Below are 16,711 nucleotides of genomic sequence, written 5' to 3' on the forward strand. Positions count from 1 at the left end.
TCTCGTGTTGGCTTCCTCAAAGGTGTTTCATTAAATTTTAAAGATGAAGTTTGAAATTCTTGTAACAAAGCAAAACTTACCCGTTTACCTCTTCCAAATAGTTTTTTCAAGACAAGTGAATGCTTTGATTTGATTCTTTGTGATATTTGGGAAAAATATAGAAAACCATCACTTACGGGTGCTAATTATTTTTTGGACATAGTCGATGACTATAGTAGGGCGGTGTGGATTTATTTAATCGAACACAAATATGAAGCAAGCACTTGTTTAGTTAATTTTTATAACGTGATTAAAATGCAATTTGGGAAAGACGTTAAAAGAATTAGATGCGATAATGGTGGTGAATTCATTTCAAGCCGCACGCACCAATTTTATCTCGAGCAAGGCATTATTTTAGAGACAGCTTGCCCCCACACCCCTCAACAAAATTGGGTTGTGGAAAGAAAGCATAGGCACCTTTTAGAGATTGCACGAGCTTTAAGGTTTGAAGCTAGCCTCCCTACAACTTTTTGGGGAAAGTGTGTTTTAACCGCCACATACATAGTAAACTAATTACCCTCGACAACAAAACTCTGGATGAGATTTTGTTGGGCCGAGTTCCCGAATATGACCACATGAGGATATTTGGTTGCATGGCCTACTATAAAATACGTAAACGAATAGGGACAATTTCGAACCAAGAAGAAAGCCATATGTATTTTTGGGTTGTCCTCATGGTCAAAAGGGCTATAAAATTTACGATCTCGAACAGAGAAAAATGGTGGTAACTAGTGATGTAAGATTTTCTGAAAATACATTTCCTTTTTCCAAGGTAGAACCAAAAATCAAGTGTCTTGAAACCGAATTTTTTTAGCACACCAACCCAATTACCCAATGCTATGATTGCCAATTCCATAACTATACAACTGAGCATATGGCTACAGGGGGAGTGCCTATAAAGGTAGACAATTCACATGTTGAAATGGACAAAGTGGAACCCATAGTGCATGAAACTACACTTGAACATTCTGTTAAAGTGGAACCCATAGTGCATGAAACCACACTTGAACATTCTGAAGAAAATAATCAAGACATGCAAGGTGATACAAATAAAATACACCAAGATGATACTACTCCTGTTGAAAATCGTGAACTAGAAGAAGGAAGACAGAAAAGACAAAGAGCAATTCTAAAGTACTTAAAAGATTATCAGATACAACTCCCCCTTCAATTGACCAAACACCACCCGACTCCGATCAAGACTCCAAGGTACATCCATTGTCTCATTATGTTTCGCATGAAAATTTTTCTAACACTCATAAAGCTTTCTTATCCCCATCACAATTCATGATGAGTCGAAAACGTTTTCTCAAGCGGCACAAAGTACAAAATTGTAAGGCCCCGATCCCAGGAGCCCTACCTTGTGTTGGATTTACTCGTAAAAACAATTCTAAAATCAGAGTTAAATAAAACTTTTTGCGGAAATATAAAAACACCAACCAATATATTACAAAACATAATTCTTGTCTTAGCATAATTTAACTTGTCTTAAAACATAACATGAGACACGTGAATTTTCTTTCTTCGATGCCAATCTTGATCACTTTATTGTCACGTGCCTCCCCTCAAGCAACTTACCGCATTCTGTTTATCTGCGTGCATACTAAAAGTTGGCTACGCTGCGTGAGTTCTAGTTTAACAGTTACAGGATTATTCTTACACATTATTTTATACATTTATTCCTACACGTTCTTTCATTTACGTACAAATATTACTCGGTACTATTCTTACGGTGTTCTCACATTTCTTGCATAACATTCAACTATTGTTACATTATTACACAGATATTATAAGGGTCTGCCACCCAACTTCTTGCACTGATATTATAAGGATCTGCCACCCGAACTCCTGCACAGATATTAGAAGGGTCTGCCACCTGACCTCTTGCACAGATATTAGAAGGGTCTGCCACCCGACCTCTTGCACCGATATCGTAGATCCGGCCACTCTATTCTTGCCCAGGTATTAGAAGGCCTGCCACCCTGACTCTTACATTATATTCTTATTTGAATCTTACAATCACAATGTTATAAAACTACACACATACAAATTCTTACCACATTCTTTCATCCTTGCATTAGTTATTCACCTTCATCATATATGTATATAGGTGTGTGTGTGTATATATATATACTTATGATCTTACAAGTATGCACACAGCCCCGAAAACATTTCAAAGAGAATTAAGGCTAGAACTCACCTGTAGTCGGTTTCTTTCTGAGTTAATGGTAATGCCCTTCCTTAACTGCGCACGGCTAACTGTTAACAAGTCACGAGTATCAATTATCTATTATTACTACTTCGTACATCTGTGTTAATGAACCTTCAACTAACGGGGGTCCGGGGGCAACGCCCCTAGTAGCGGGGTCTAGGGGCGGCCGCTCATAGCAGGATGCAAAGGGCAGAGCCCCTGGTTAGGGTCGAAGGTCAGCTTGAAAAAAATTTATTTTCATTAATAGTTCTTTATCAAAAATGCATCAGAAAAATTAATCAGATTGCATGTAAAACCATTCGCGTCGCATGGCAAAACCATTCGCATGGAATTCATTCGAATGGAACCATTCGCATGACCATTCGCATGAGCCATTCGCATGACCTTCGCATGACCATTCGCATGGACATTCACTTGACCATTCGCATGGTTATGAGATGCGATCAGAATCTCTTTTTCCTCGCTTTTACCATTTTAAAGTCATATTCCTCCGAGGTCCTTCCTTAAGACCCGATTTTACCCTTTTTATGGGTTTTGGGCAGTAACAACTTTGTATATCCGTGTTTTTATAAAGTCCAAATATCACCTTTTCTTCCTATATTGCACCCGTTAGGTTACGACCCACCAAGTTTGTATTTTTCTTACATCTTACAGCCCGATCTATCGTTCCATCAGTTTGCATGCCGAAACCGAGCTCAAAACTTAATCTTTTTAACCAAAACTCATTTTTTGGTTCGGGTTCGGTTCGGATCAACCCGAGGATTTGGTGGTGTTTCTTATTGTTGATGATGTTTAGGCACGAGATTTCTTCCCTTGGCTCGGATTTGGATCCGGATGCTAAAGAGAAAAAGAGTGTGTGTTCTTGAGTGTGTTTGGAGGATGGAGGTGATGAAATGAGGAGTGGTTGGGAGATTTTGGGGTTTATATATAAGGTCTATGGGCCCTATGGCCTATAATCCTCTCCTAACCATTCCCAAGCCCAAACCCAATCATAATCCAAACACTAACACACAATTAAGCTAACATAATACTCTTTATTTATTATTAACAAAAGTAGGATGTTACAAAAATGGATCGAAGCAATGAAGAATGAAATTCGAGCACTTGAACAAAAGGAAACATGGACACATGAGAACTTACCAAAGGGGAAAAAGACGATCGATTCAAAATGGGTGTACAAAGTTAAATTTAAGCCAAATGGAGACGTCGAAATATACAAATCAAGGCTCATAGCGAAAGGTTTCACACAAATAGAGGGTGTGGACTACCATGACACTTTGGCCCCGGTCGCTAAATTGGTAACCGTAAGGACTCTTCTTGCAATAGCCGTTAAACAAGGCTGGAAAATCCAACAACTTGACGTTAACAATGCATTTTTTACATAGAGACTTGGAGGAATTTATATGAAAATCCCACAAGGATTTGCGAACAAGAATGAGACAAGAGTTTGCAAGCTCAAGAAATCCATCTATGGTTTGAAGCAAGCGTCTCGAAATTGGTATTATAAATTCACCAAGTCGCTAATTTCCGTTGGTTACAAACAGTCAAAGGCCGGTCATTCCTTGTTCCTCTACAAAGATACTAATGTGTTTGTGACAACAATCATATATGTTGATGATGTGATCATCGTGGGAAACAATGCGAAACTGATAGAACAAACAAAGTCCCATCTTGACAAAGAATTTAGTATAAAAGATAGTGGCATTTTGAAATATTTCTTGGGAATTAATGTTGCAAGAACTTCTGAAGGCTTGGTTCTTAGTCAACGAAAGTATACTTTAGACATCCTGTAAGGCCCTGCTCCCGGTAACCGTACTTTGGTGTTGGATTTACTCATAAACACAGTTCTAAAATCAGAGTTAATTAAAAGTTTTGCGGAATAATTAAACATTCACCATCATATTACAAAAACAACAATTCTTGTCTCAAGCAAAGTTGAATTGTCTTAACATAACATCACAATTCATAACACTTCTATTCTAAGATGCCAGTCTCTCCAGTCCCTGCCATGTGTCCCTCCTCACGCCAGTTGCCTCAGCCTATTTGCCTGCATGCATACTAAAGGTCAGCTACGCTGAGTGAGTTCTAGTTTAACAGTTTTCAGGATTATTCTTACACGTTCTTTCATTTACATACAAATATTATTTGTACTATTCTTACATTATTCTTACACATTCTTACAAACATACAACTATACATACATTCTTGCACAGATATTATAACGGTCTGCCACCCGACTTCTTGCACCGATACCGTAGAGTCGGCCACTCTATTCTTGCCCAGGTATTAGAAGGGCCTGCCACCCTGAATCTTACTATTCTTGCCCTGGTATTAGAAGGGCCTGCCACCCTGGCTCTTACTTCACATTCCTTCTAGATTCTTACAAACATGTTAAGTTAAACAACTAACATATACAAGTTCTAACCTCTTTCTTTCATTCTTACATTAATCATTTGTGTTAATCACATATATATATATATATATATATATATATATATCTTTCTTCCATTCTTGCATTAATCATTCACGTTAAGCACATAAGTATATATGTTACTATTCTTACAAGTATGCACACAGCCCCAAAACCATCTCAAAAAGAAATGGGGCTAGAACTCACCTGGAGACGATTTCTCTCGCGGTTAATGGTAATGCCCTTCCTTAGCTGTGCACGGCTAACTGTACAATACATTACGCAAGTCAATTAACCATTACTACTACTTTTTACATCTAAGTTAATGAAACCCTCAACTAACGGGGGTCCGGGGGCAGCGCCCCTGGTAGCGGGGTCTAGGGGCGGCAGCCCCTAGCAGGGTCCAAGGGGCAGAGCCCCTGGCTGGGGTTGAATTTCATGAACAAAAAAATCTTCAGAAAATGAATTTCATGAAATTTCGCATGGAATAATTTCGCTTCGCGTGGAATTTCGCTTCGCATGGAATTTCGCTTCGCATGACTGTGCGATGCGAAAATAATGGTTTCGCTTCGCATGGCTGTGCGATGCGAAATTCCTGCCTTTCGTCGTTTTTATTATTTTAAAGCCATTTTTCTCCTTGTTTCCTCCTTAGGACCCGATTCTACTCTTTTTATGGGTTTTGGGTTGTACCAACTTTATATACCCGTGTTTCTCATAGTCCAGACGTCACCTTTGTCCCATAACATACCCGTGAGGTTATAACTCACCAAGTTTATGTTTTTCTAACGTCTTACAACCCGATCTACTAAGATATCGATTTGCATGTCGAAATCACCCACAAAACTTAACCTTGTTGGCCAAAACTCACCTTTGGCTTCGGGTTCGGTTCGGATCTGGACAACTCGAGGATCTGGACGTGTCCTTGTTGTTTGAAGACACTTGGACGCCAAGATCTTCCTTACTTTAGCCCGGATTCAGATTCCGGTCTTGAGAGAGAGTATGTGTGTGTTCTAGGGAGTGTGTGTGTGTTGTGGGAAGAAAATGGTGAAAGGATGGGGGGATGGCCTTATATAGAGGGCTATGGACCCCACCACCCACTTCCTTTACCAAACCCAATCCTTATCCAAACACTTAATACACGACTAATTTAACAACACACAGTTAACAACAAAACTTTCCGTTATTTATTATTTTACAAAAGTTGGATGTTACACATCCTAGTGGAGAGTAAGTTGCTAGATGCCGACCTAGTTCATTTCTTATGGAAGAGAAGGTTGATGCAAATCAGTATCAGCAACTTATAGGTCGTTTGCTTTACTTACAAGCCACTTGACCAGATGTAACCTACTCAGTGAATATCTTAAGTATATTCGTTAGAGACCCAAGAAGAACACACATGGAGGCCGCCATTCTTTTCCTTCGTTATTTGAAAACTACAATAGGTTAACAAATTCTTTTATCCAAAGAAGGGGGTGTGAAACGTGTCGCTTATAGTGATTCAGATTGGTTCGGGTGTCCGTTTAGTAGAAGGTCTAGGACGGATATTTACTTTTATTGGGCGGGGCTCCGATTTCACGAAAATCCAAGAAACAGTCGTTGGTATCGCATTCCTCCGCCGAGGCTGAATATCGTGCCATGGCCACATGTGTAAGCGAGATATTATGGGTCTGTTGGTTACTCAAAGAGTTGGAAGTACCTCCCGACAACCCCACGCCAATATTTTGTGACAACCAAGCGGCTAGGCACATAGCAAACAACCCCGTTTTTCATGAACAAACAAAGCATGTTGAAATAGATTGCTATTTTGTTCGCGAACGTGTTGAAGAGAAGATAATTACCCCTATGCATGTTAATTCAAAATAGCAAATTGCTGACTTATTAACCAAACCCCTTGGATAACCTTCTCTATGGTTGCTTTGTGACAAGTTGGGCATACGAAACTTACATGCGCCAGCTTGAGGGGGTCTTGAAAATCATATTTTAGTCATATATTTCATCCTTATTTAGACTCCTTGATTTAAGGATATGTCCTTATAATTTGCTTTTGCATTCTTTTAATTTACATGTATTGAACAACTTTTCAATAAAAGTATTAATCTTTGGTACCAATTTCTTTAAACATAACCATAACGGAAATTCTGGTTTCTCTTATGGGTTCGGTTTGGTTAAGGGTGAGTTTTCGGTTTTACATTTGGGCTAGAAATAGTTGGTCCCAAAATAAATTTGTCAAAAATAATGAGTTTAGACCTAAAAATTTCTTAAATACTTTGTTAATCACCTATTAACGAATTTGGGCATTAAAGGTTTGCCCCAAAATAATGAGCTTGGGTCATTAATCCAATAACAAGCATTCAAACAAGTTTCGTGCGATTCAGTTTTATAATTTGGTTTGGGATACCGTAATTTGCTTTACGAAATAGGAAAAGTGTAACTTTTCCATAACTAAACCCTAGCCATATTTTAAGTACCCTTAAACAAATAAATTATAGAATTGTTTGGGATACCCTCAACTTGTTTTACAAAATATGAGGTGTTCTACTTTTCACATTTTGATTTGTGAACTATGGAACCACTGGCACTAACTGGCATCCTGGTTGTTTTTTTCACGTCGTTTATTCATGAATGAGCCAATTTAGATGGCGTTTTATAACTAGCAGGCCAAATGAGTCAAAGAGGTCAAATGGGTCAAAGTTGTCAAAATGTATGTTTAATTAAGGGGTTACCTCTCATTCCCGACATGCAATGAATCCAACACAAATAAATGGGTTAAAGCCGAGTCCGAACGGGACGTTTGGTTACATGTGAATCCATTTAAAATTATAAAAGATAAAAGAATTTTAGAACTTAGGCATGTAGCACCCCCCACCCCACCCAAAACTTGTTTACAGTCCAACAACCACAGCTCCTTATGGGTGGTGTATTGTGGATAAAGTAATTGTTCCAACAAAACTCCAGTGTTTAGTACACTTTTTTTTTTTTTTTTTTGGGTAAAAGGTGCGAACCCTAATAAAAATTACTAACTACAAAAACACAAAATACAAACCAAGGCTAGAAGATTGCCAGGAAACTTCCCCAAATACAAATTTATGTTGCAGTGGGGGCAAGTGCCCCACTCAACATAAGCCCACTAATATAATATTTAACAAAAATAAAATTCGATAGTTAGGTTTTAAAAACAAAATCAAAGTTCGCATGTATTAACATGAAAAGAAAGAACGAGAGATAGATAGATAGATGAAAATAAAGAAAATTGTCGCTAACACAAGAGAAAGATGGCGTGATACGTTCAAATTGCAACCCATTAGAAATCCAAATTGTATATTTCAATAAGGTATTTCCAGTTATTGGTTTATGGGTCAAGTTATTTTATAAAAAGGGACAAAAATGAAAAAAGTGAGAATGATTTTTAGACACACAAAAAAAACCCCTTAAATTAATTAAAAAAAACCATAACTCAAAATTTAATTAAAAAAACGAAAAAATGTAAAAACACATAAATGTTTTCACCGTCTTTCTCGTTCTAAAAAAAAAAAAATTTGTTGAGTGAAAAACATCATTGCGTCATTTTGTTTATCATTGTGTTTTGTGTTTATTTTCGTCATTAATTGTGTCATTTTTCCTTGGCATTGTGTTATTTTTTTCTTGATATTGTGTTATATTACTCACATTGTGTTATATTTTGTTTGGCATTATGTTATATTTTGCGATTTATTGTGTCTTTTTTAAGTTATAATTGTGTCTTTTGTTCATTTTCATCATTGTGTCTTTGATCTTGACGTTGTGTCTTTTCGTTGTTTTTTTTGAACGGGAATGATGAGGGAAATATTTTAGTTTTTTATTAATTAACTTGTGATTTTTTTAATTATTGTTTTTTAATTTATATTTAAGGGTTTTTTGTGTGGTCACAAATCCTTCTCACACTTCTCATTTTGGCAAATTGAAAGTAAATAATCTCAACTTTCGTGTATTGGCTGATAATAAGCCCAACTTTAAAAATCACTATCAGCGGTCCCAACTTTCAACTATTTTTGTCTCAATATACCCCTTTTAAAAAAAACTTAACGCCGTTATGTTTTTTTCCGGACTTTCAAACCGATATTTTAGGGCTTTTTATCGGAAGAATGATACGTGTCGACCGATGTAAAACTTATCTCGAAACATTTATCCAAGCGACGAAACAAGTTTCAATTCGGGTGTTTGAATTTCCAATTAACAAAAATTAAGTCATTTGAATCATCATTTCGAGATAAGTTTTACACCAATCGAATCGTATCGTTCTTCCGATAAAAAGCTCTAAAATATTGGTTTGAATCTCGGAAAAAAACATAATGGTATCAAGTGTTTTTTAATGAAGGTCCATTGAGACAAAAATAGTTGAAAGTTGGAACTGCTGGTAGTTTTTTTAAGATTGGGATTATTATCAGCCAATACACAAAAGTTGAGATTATTTATTTCCAATTTGCTTTTCATTTTTGTCTCCCTTTGGTTTATGTCTATTGTTTTATTTATTCTAGTTGTATCTGGTCTATGGTTAATAACTATAAGTTGTTTGGTGTTGGTGATTAGTTACTCATTTTGCAATTGTGCCAATTCTACTCAAGACTTGAGTTACGAGGATAGACTCTTTGCACACCTCAAACTTAAGTGCAGTTAATATAACGTTATTGTGTTTTGGTTGCCTTATTTTGTTAAAAGTCGTGTTGTATTCAGAGAGTTCGCTGCAAATTGAAGTAATTATATCGGAACCATTTTGTCCAAAATGTTCTAACCTGACCCTTCTAACATGACGCATTTTTGGCCCCCACTAACAAAAGTTCTTGGAATTGCCACTGTAAGGTCGTAAGCATTGAGCGTGCACAGGTAATAAAGCCTGATCATAATTTGCATTCCGTTCTTGTTTAAACTTCATAAACCAGTTTTATTTTTTTAGTTGTTCAATAAAATCCCAAGTACAAAGTGTGATCATGACTTCAAAAGAATCTTCAACCACTTTTAAGATCATGTGGTAGGCATGACTCGTAAGACGTTGACCAGCCCCATGAACGTGACCATACTGCAGTTACCAAGCCAGCCATTGGATCTTTTTATTACAATCGGAAGTCCAAGCTGGCTCGGCTGGGATGGCTAATTGCATAGCTTATTAATAACATTGTCGATATGACTTATGTTTAATCCTTACCAGTTAATTATTAAAGTTTATTTGAATGCATGAAAACCTTTACAGCATACAAGCTTCTTTATAAAAATTTACCATTCTCGTATTATTAGCGTGTAAAATCAAGAGTTGCGACGTAAAAGAGTTTACAGCCCCACCCAACCCGACAGATTCTTGGTCATAAGGATACCTCCACATTCATATAATTAATCAAACCGGTCTTCATGAAAAATAAAAAACAAAACAGAATCTCTGACCACTTAATCCAATAAAAGATACAAACTAAAATTAGTCATTGAGTTCATCTTTTGACAGCATAGCATTCGCCTTACTCCTTACGGACAAAGTAAAGCTTACCCATGACATGAAGTACAGCAACAAAAGCAATGAACCCGATGCTCATCACAAGAACAACATTTGGAGAGATCTTCAATCCGGGTGCATCATCAGTGTAGAACTGGAGCATGTTGCCAGCTGTACCACCAGCTGCACCACCTGCTCCACCCGTTCTTCTCCTACGTAAGTTGGCTGCAGCTGCTGCTGCACTTCCTCTTGGTGGAGCTGCTCCGTTCAAAGCCATTCTGTACCAAAAGGTGTACACATTGAAACCATTAGATGCAAATATAGGGTCGGTTTTGATTATGCTTCATACCAAAAGTGTCAAATCAAAAGAATTAGCAAAATGGGACAAATGTCAAATGTTGAATTTGTAAAAGAAATAAGAATAACACTTGATATTTTGAGTTTCAAGTACCGAATGAGGTATGTTTCAGATCAAGATTGATGCAGTTTAGTCCGGTTTAATTCAAACAAAAGTATTGACGCATGGACCAAATTACTGAACATGTATGGCAAAAGTATGTTTCAAAGTTAGAGAGAACAACACTTCTGATCAATTCACAAACATGGAAATTACAAGTGTAAGTAGTGATATACAAAATCACAATCTTTATGGAGATAATATAACATATACAAAGCTTTAAATCTTATTTCCACCCAACTCCACAATAAACTATAGCCATGATTTATATATATATATTTCATAGAATCACAGATAATGCTGCAAATAACCAATGAAAACTCTAATTTCTATATTTAGAACATAAGTAAGGGGCTATTTGACTAGATCATTAAGAGACCTGACTGATTAAGAGGTAGCCTTTGAATCATTTCGTGTGTCTTTGAAAGTTAACATTAGTGAATCAAACACACTCTACATCTGACGGATTCAAAGGCAGCCTCCTAGTGCTTCTGGATTTGTTGCGATATAACCATTAAGAACCCTTCTACGCAAATCCTAGGGTCACCAACTCTAAATTATAGTGCTTCTAGATTTGTTGCAATATAGCTATTGAAAATTGGCTAACATTGCTCAACATAGCATTCAGTAGTGTTCATTTAGTAATTTTAATTAACAATTACAATGATCATGTTTATTTAATTTATAAACTTATCTTTGACCCGCATACTTCAACTTCGATGTTAAAAATTTCACAATCTGCATACACATCCAAACAAATACTGAATTCCAAAAGCAAAATTCAACCAATTCATCAAGCGCCCGATCAATCTAATCGAAAAAGAGTTGTGAATTCAAATCATCAACGATCGAATCTACGGTCATATGAACTTCAGATCTAAAGTATTATTATTCAAATTAACGAATTCATGAAAAACACGATTATTATAATTAAATGGATGGATGTGATGAGGATTGTAAACTGACCTGAAGAGAGAGATCAAAAGGATGTGAAAACTACTTCGATCCGATATTATTTTGCCTTTGAAACTAACGCCGGCTTGTTTTTGTTTGTGTTTGTCAATACGAAGTTTCAATTTATCACGTTTACTTTCGTAGGGTGCCACATCAGTTAAACCAATCACGTAAGAGTCGTGATTATCTATTTAAAGCTATTTTATAAAAATCTTATTTTTTGAATGGGCCGTAACCTACTCATAACGCCACTACATGTGGCCCAAATGGATTTAGATACTTTACATTTGAGGTGTAAAAATACATGTTAGGGACCGGTTTATGGTAAACTGACCCGAAACGGTTTGATAAGAAAACCGGTTTCACCCAAACTGTCGGTTTTGGTATCGGTTCCCCTTTTGAACAACCAAATTAGTTTTAAAAACAAATCGGTTTGAGGAAAACGGCCTTAAACCGGTTTTACCAATTCTAAACCAGATCAAACCGACCTAGACCAGGCAAGCCTATCTTGCTTCTAAACCGGTTTGACAAGCCTTTGACTGAACCGGTTCGGTTTGAGAAAAAACCCAGTTTTGTACCCCTCTACTTTACATACTCATGTGGTCTTGTTTTACACAATTTGGATAATAAAACCGCTATAATAATTCATAAATTTGTAAATATTTTTTTTATAAAAATGGTACAATTCGTATAATCTGGGTTAAAATGTAAAATAATGAAAGAAATATTCAAACTTCTTACACAGTAGTAAAATACAGAGTTTTTTCTAGGTGTTTGTTTAAACCAACGGTAGCCTCTTGCTTCATATATTATCTTCACATTAGACAAAGCGATCACTCTTTCTGATTATTCTCTCCACACTTTTTGCTTCGTAAAAGCTCCCCAGTGATTTTGTGATACAGTTCAAACACAAATGGATCAACTCTAGGTTGAATTTAGATTTTACATAATTTAGTAGCCCATTATTTAAAAACTATAATTCAACATTAAGCCCAAAACTGCCTTAATAGCCCAAATAATATATATATAAACCATTTTAGCATCCCTTAATAATCCAATTACGTTGACCCAAAACAACCTGTTTATCAATTAAACCGAACCTATTTAGGGCCAGTATTATGTTGGGAGAAAACCCGAACTACTCGACCCATGGAACCAGAAAGATTACCCCTAAAAACAATTATAGAAACACAGTACGATAATATTCAACCTCAAGATATTTCCATTTAGTCAAATTACAAGTGTTGCCAATATGAATCAATAACTATGATAAAACTAGTCGTAACATCGTCACTTATTTGTCTCCAGCAACAAATATTTGTATATCTATTAACGTATATTAAACAGGAAAATGGTTCAAATAAGAATAAAAAGTTTCCTATGAATGATAAAAACCAATATATTTTTGACATTTGGCATTAAAACCTATAGTAAAAGAATAATTCTAGGAAACTATGTCGGTTATAATGGTGAAAGAGTAATTCTAGGAAACTATGTCGATTTTTTGTAATTTTAAATCTCAATTCTTGGATCCCCTAATTTAATGGCCCATAATTATTCTTACCATTCATAGGAAACATTGTCTTTCTATAATAACTTATCCCTATTAAACAGTCGGTAAAGACTAAAGTTAATTGATTTAATCTTTGGTTTTTATGTATGTGTGTAAGCATTTGCTACGGTTAAAAGACAGTGAAAAGTTAAAATACAGGGAAACAAAAATGAGAAGTGTGAGAAGGATTTGTGGTCACATAAAAAAGCCTCAAAAAAATTTCTAAAAAGTTAATAAAAAAATCATAACTCAAAATATAGATAAAAAAAAGAAGTTTAAAAACCAAAAATGTTTCCTTCGTCATTCTCGTTCAAAAAAAAACTCCGAAAAGACACAATGCAGAGAGAAAAGACACAATTATAACTAAAAAAAGACATAATAAATCGCAAAATATAACGCAATGCCCAATAAAATATAACACAATGTTGAGTAATATAACACAATATCAAGAAAAAAATACATAATGTCAAGAAAAAAAAACACAATCAATGACGAAAATAAACACAAACCACAATGATAAACAAAAAGACACAATGGTCTTTTTCACTCAACATTGTGTCTTTTTCGAGGGTTTTTTTTTTAGAACGAGGTAGACGGCGGAAACATTTTTGTGTTTTTACTTTTTTTTGTTTTTTTATTAAATTTTGAATTATGATTTTTTATTTATTTATTTTTTATTTTTTTTAAATGGTTTTTTTTATGACTATAAATCTTTTTCATCCATTTTATGTTTGTCTTCATTTGTAGAATAACTTGACCATAAAAGACAAGGAAACCATATATATACAACTTGCAAATTTAGTAATGTTTTACGTAATTTTGTTTAAGTAACTCTGTCTACAACACATGTACAAAATATGAAAATATTAATGATGTGCATAATAAGAATAATAATAATAATAATATTATGATTTATTGATCATTTAAACTATAAGATTTTAATAATTTTTCTCTCTTTTATAAATTAGGCCAAAACTAAAGGCGAGCACCGACATCTTCAACTACCAAAGGTGAAATATCGAACAAAAACATATAATGTATAAAAGATATTTAAATAAGCTATTTTATAGAGAATTAAAGGAGATGGTAGTCATGATATTGTACAAAAAATGTATTTTCTATTTTAAGAAGATTTTGTTGTCGAAAGTAAGGTACTTGTGTTGTTATGCGGCATTTGGGTGGGCTTCCATTACTTCTACATAACTAGTCTTATTACTATTATATGCAATTAAATATCCAGATAATTTTATTGTTTATAAAAAAAGATTATTTCTAAGTCAAATTTTGATATATATATTAGTTTCTCAGTAACTAGTATTTTCCCGGCGCAACTGGACAGTTCCGTAAAACCCGGGCGGTGGTAAAACCCAAACGTTGATACAGTAAGTCAACGCGAATTCGGTCGGTTTCGGTTACGTACATTATCGTATCGAAACTAAGGCAAAAATAAAACAAAAAAATATATATATAAAAACTGGGATGGACCAATGGCGTGGCGTCGGTCGATAAAACTCAATCGTTGGTAAAACCCGACCATTATCGATCCCAGGCATTGAGGCAGTTGAGTCTACGCAGGGCCGTCTCCGAGGATTTGAATACCTCGGCCGAGCCGAAATAAAAAGGCCCATAGCCTTAATGAGTAAAGAAATATATAAGCTAATTTTTTTAACGATGCTTAATGTTATAAAAATAAACATTGAAAAATATATTACTAAAAATACCATAGTAACTAACGATTAACCAATGATTTGTGAAACTCTCCAAACATTGGAAAAAAAATAGCTTGGTCCTTGGTGGCAAGCTTGGTTAACCGTGGAGGAGCCTGGTGGTTAACAACGAACCAACAGTAGTGGTCGGCTAGGTTGGTCGTTGGTCAGCATTCGTAAAGAAGGAAGGAACCAAAGAGAAATTTCAATTGATCGCCTTTTCTTTTATTTTGCATCGGGTTTTTATTTAATTTTTGTAGTTTTTAGTTTTAGTTTGGGCCCAATAATTTAAACTTAATTAAATGGATTATGAATAAAAAAGAATTTTGGGCACAATAATTATAAGATGGTAAAGAGCAATTCATATTATATAAGTTTTATATTTTTAAATGTATATATAAAAAATATAAATACAAAAAGTTTTGGCCCCTAAAAATTACGTGCCCCAGCCGACGGTCCGACCGGCGCCACCCTCCAGCCGGCCATGAGTCTACGCGAAATCAATCAGTTTTCATCATGTTCGTTACGGTACCGGAACAAAAAAACAAAAATCGTGTTCGGCTGGTTTTCATTACGGTACTAGAACTAAAGCAAAACGCGGTGAGCCTACGCGAATTCGGTCGGTTTCCGTGACATTAGACACGATACCGTAACTAAAACAAAAACAAAATTCACAATCGACAGATTTTCATTACGTTTATTATGGGCCGAAACTTAAAAAAAACAAAAAAAAAATACTACCACTAGGATGCCGCAAAGTGGCCCAATAGAGGCTTTGCGGCACCAAACTTCACAATTATATATATTAGATAATTATATTTTAGTAGTCTATCTTTACGTTTGTGTAACTAATTTCTCAAACTTCGTATTTGTTTTAATCTAAAGACAAGAGAAGTCAAGAGTAAAACCAAGTATACGATAACATTAACTAATAAATTTATCACTTACAAACAATATATTAGTTATCCCTCTTATTTTGGAACAATCATTTAAATTTAAATGGTGTTTGTTTTTTAAAAAAAGCTTAGCGGAATAAAAAACATTTACGCGGGCTCTTCTTGACGTAGATCTAGCACAGCTTCTTTTTACCTCTTCTAACCTCTTTCTAACATCATAAGTCATTATTCTCATTCATAGACTCTCAACCCTAGCCACCACCCATCGGTCCTCCATCGATCGCCACCCCTCCACAGCCCTACTCCATCAATCGAAATCCAACAACCAAGGCATAAACCTACTGTACCCTGTTTTGCTACCTCTCATCCCTACTGCATTTCGGCACCGCCATCGTCACTGCCTACCGTCTCTTCCGAACTTCGATTGAAATTAGTCATTGGGTGTTCATGTATTTGAAAGTTGAAATCAATGTATATACATTTAAATTTCAATGTTGAAAAACTCTTTTAAGTTTAAAAAATGGGCTTATTTAAAGAGAAAATTACGATTTGTACCCATGTGTTTTATGGGCGGGGGCATATGCAGGTCCCATTCTTAAATTGAATTATCTGTGTGATGTAACGCAAAGTGTACATCTTATCGCATCTAATTATCCTCATATTTTGGTAAAACTTCATGTATTTTTATTGTATTTGATACTTATTTGAGTTATTTGTGAATTTGTAGGTCCGGACGCTTGCCCGGCAAATAAATGACAAAAAGATGGCGTTTCCAGGACAAAATTCAAGAATCTGCTAGACATGCACGACCGTGCATTTTATGTGCACGACCGTGCCGAGCCAAACAAGACCAAGAACAAGCTAGTGCCGAGCCATTGTAGCCGAGCATGACCATGCAGTTTTCCGAGCACGACCGTGTAGTTTTCCGAGCACGACCATGCATGTCGAGAAGACTGATCCAGTGCCACTAGTGCACGAGCTAGTGGCGAGATTTGATTTGGCACAACCGTGTGCATTGTCGGGCACG

General features: G+C 35.7%; 1 pseudogene across 1 annotated transcript; it reads right to left on the bottom strand.

Moving 5' to 3' along the window:
- Positions 1-10,072: 10,072 nt before the first annotated feature.
- Positions 10,073-11,609, bottom strand: LOC143582331 (protein transport protein Sec61 subunit beta pseudogene; annotated as a pseudogene). Its single transcript, XR_013143953.1, has 2 exons — positions 11,543-11,609; positions 10,073-10,397 (listed from the first exon to the last, which is right to left on the bottom strand). The product of XR_013143953.1 is annotated as a protein transport protein Sec61 subunit beta pseudogene (transcript).
- Positions 11,610-16,711: the final 5,102 nt, after the last annotated feature.

This window comes from Bidens hawaiensis, unplaced genomic scaffold (assembly GCF_021521415.1).
Source record: "Bidens hawaiensis isolate Kalapana, Puna unplaced genomic scaffold, B.hawaiensis_p1.1 tig00031531_1, whole genome shotgun sequence".
Lineage (NCBI taxonomy): Eukaryota > Viridiplantae > Streptophyta > Magnoliopsida > Asterales > Asteraceae > Bidens > Bidens hawaiensis.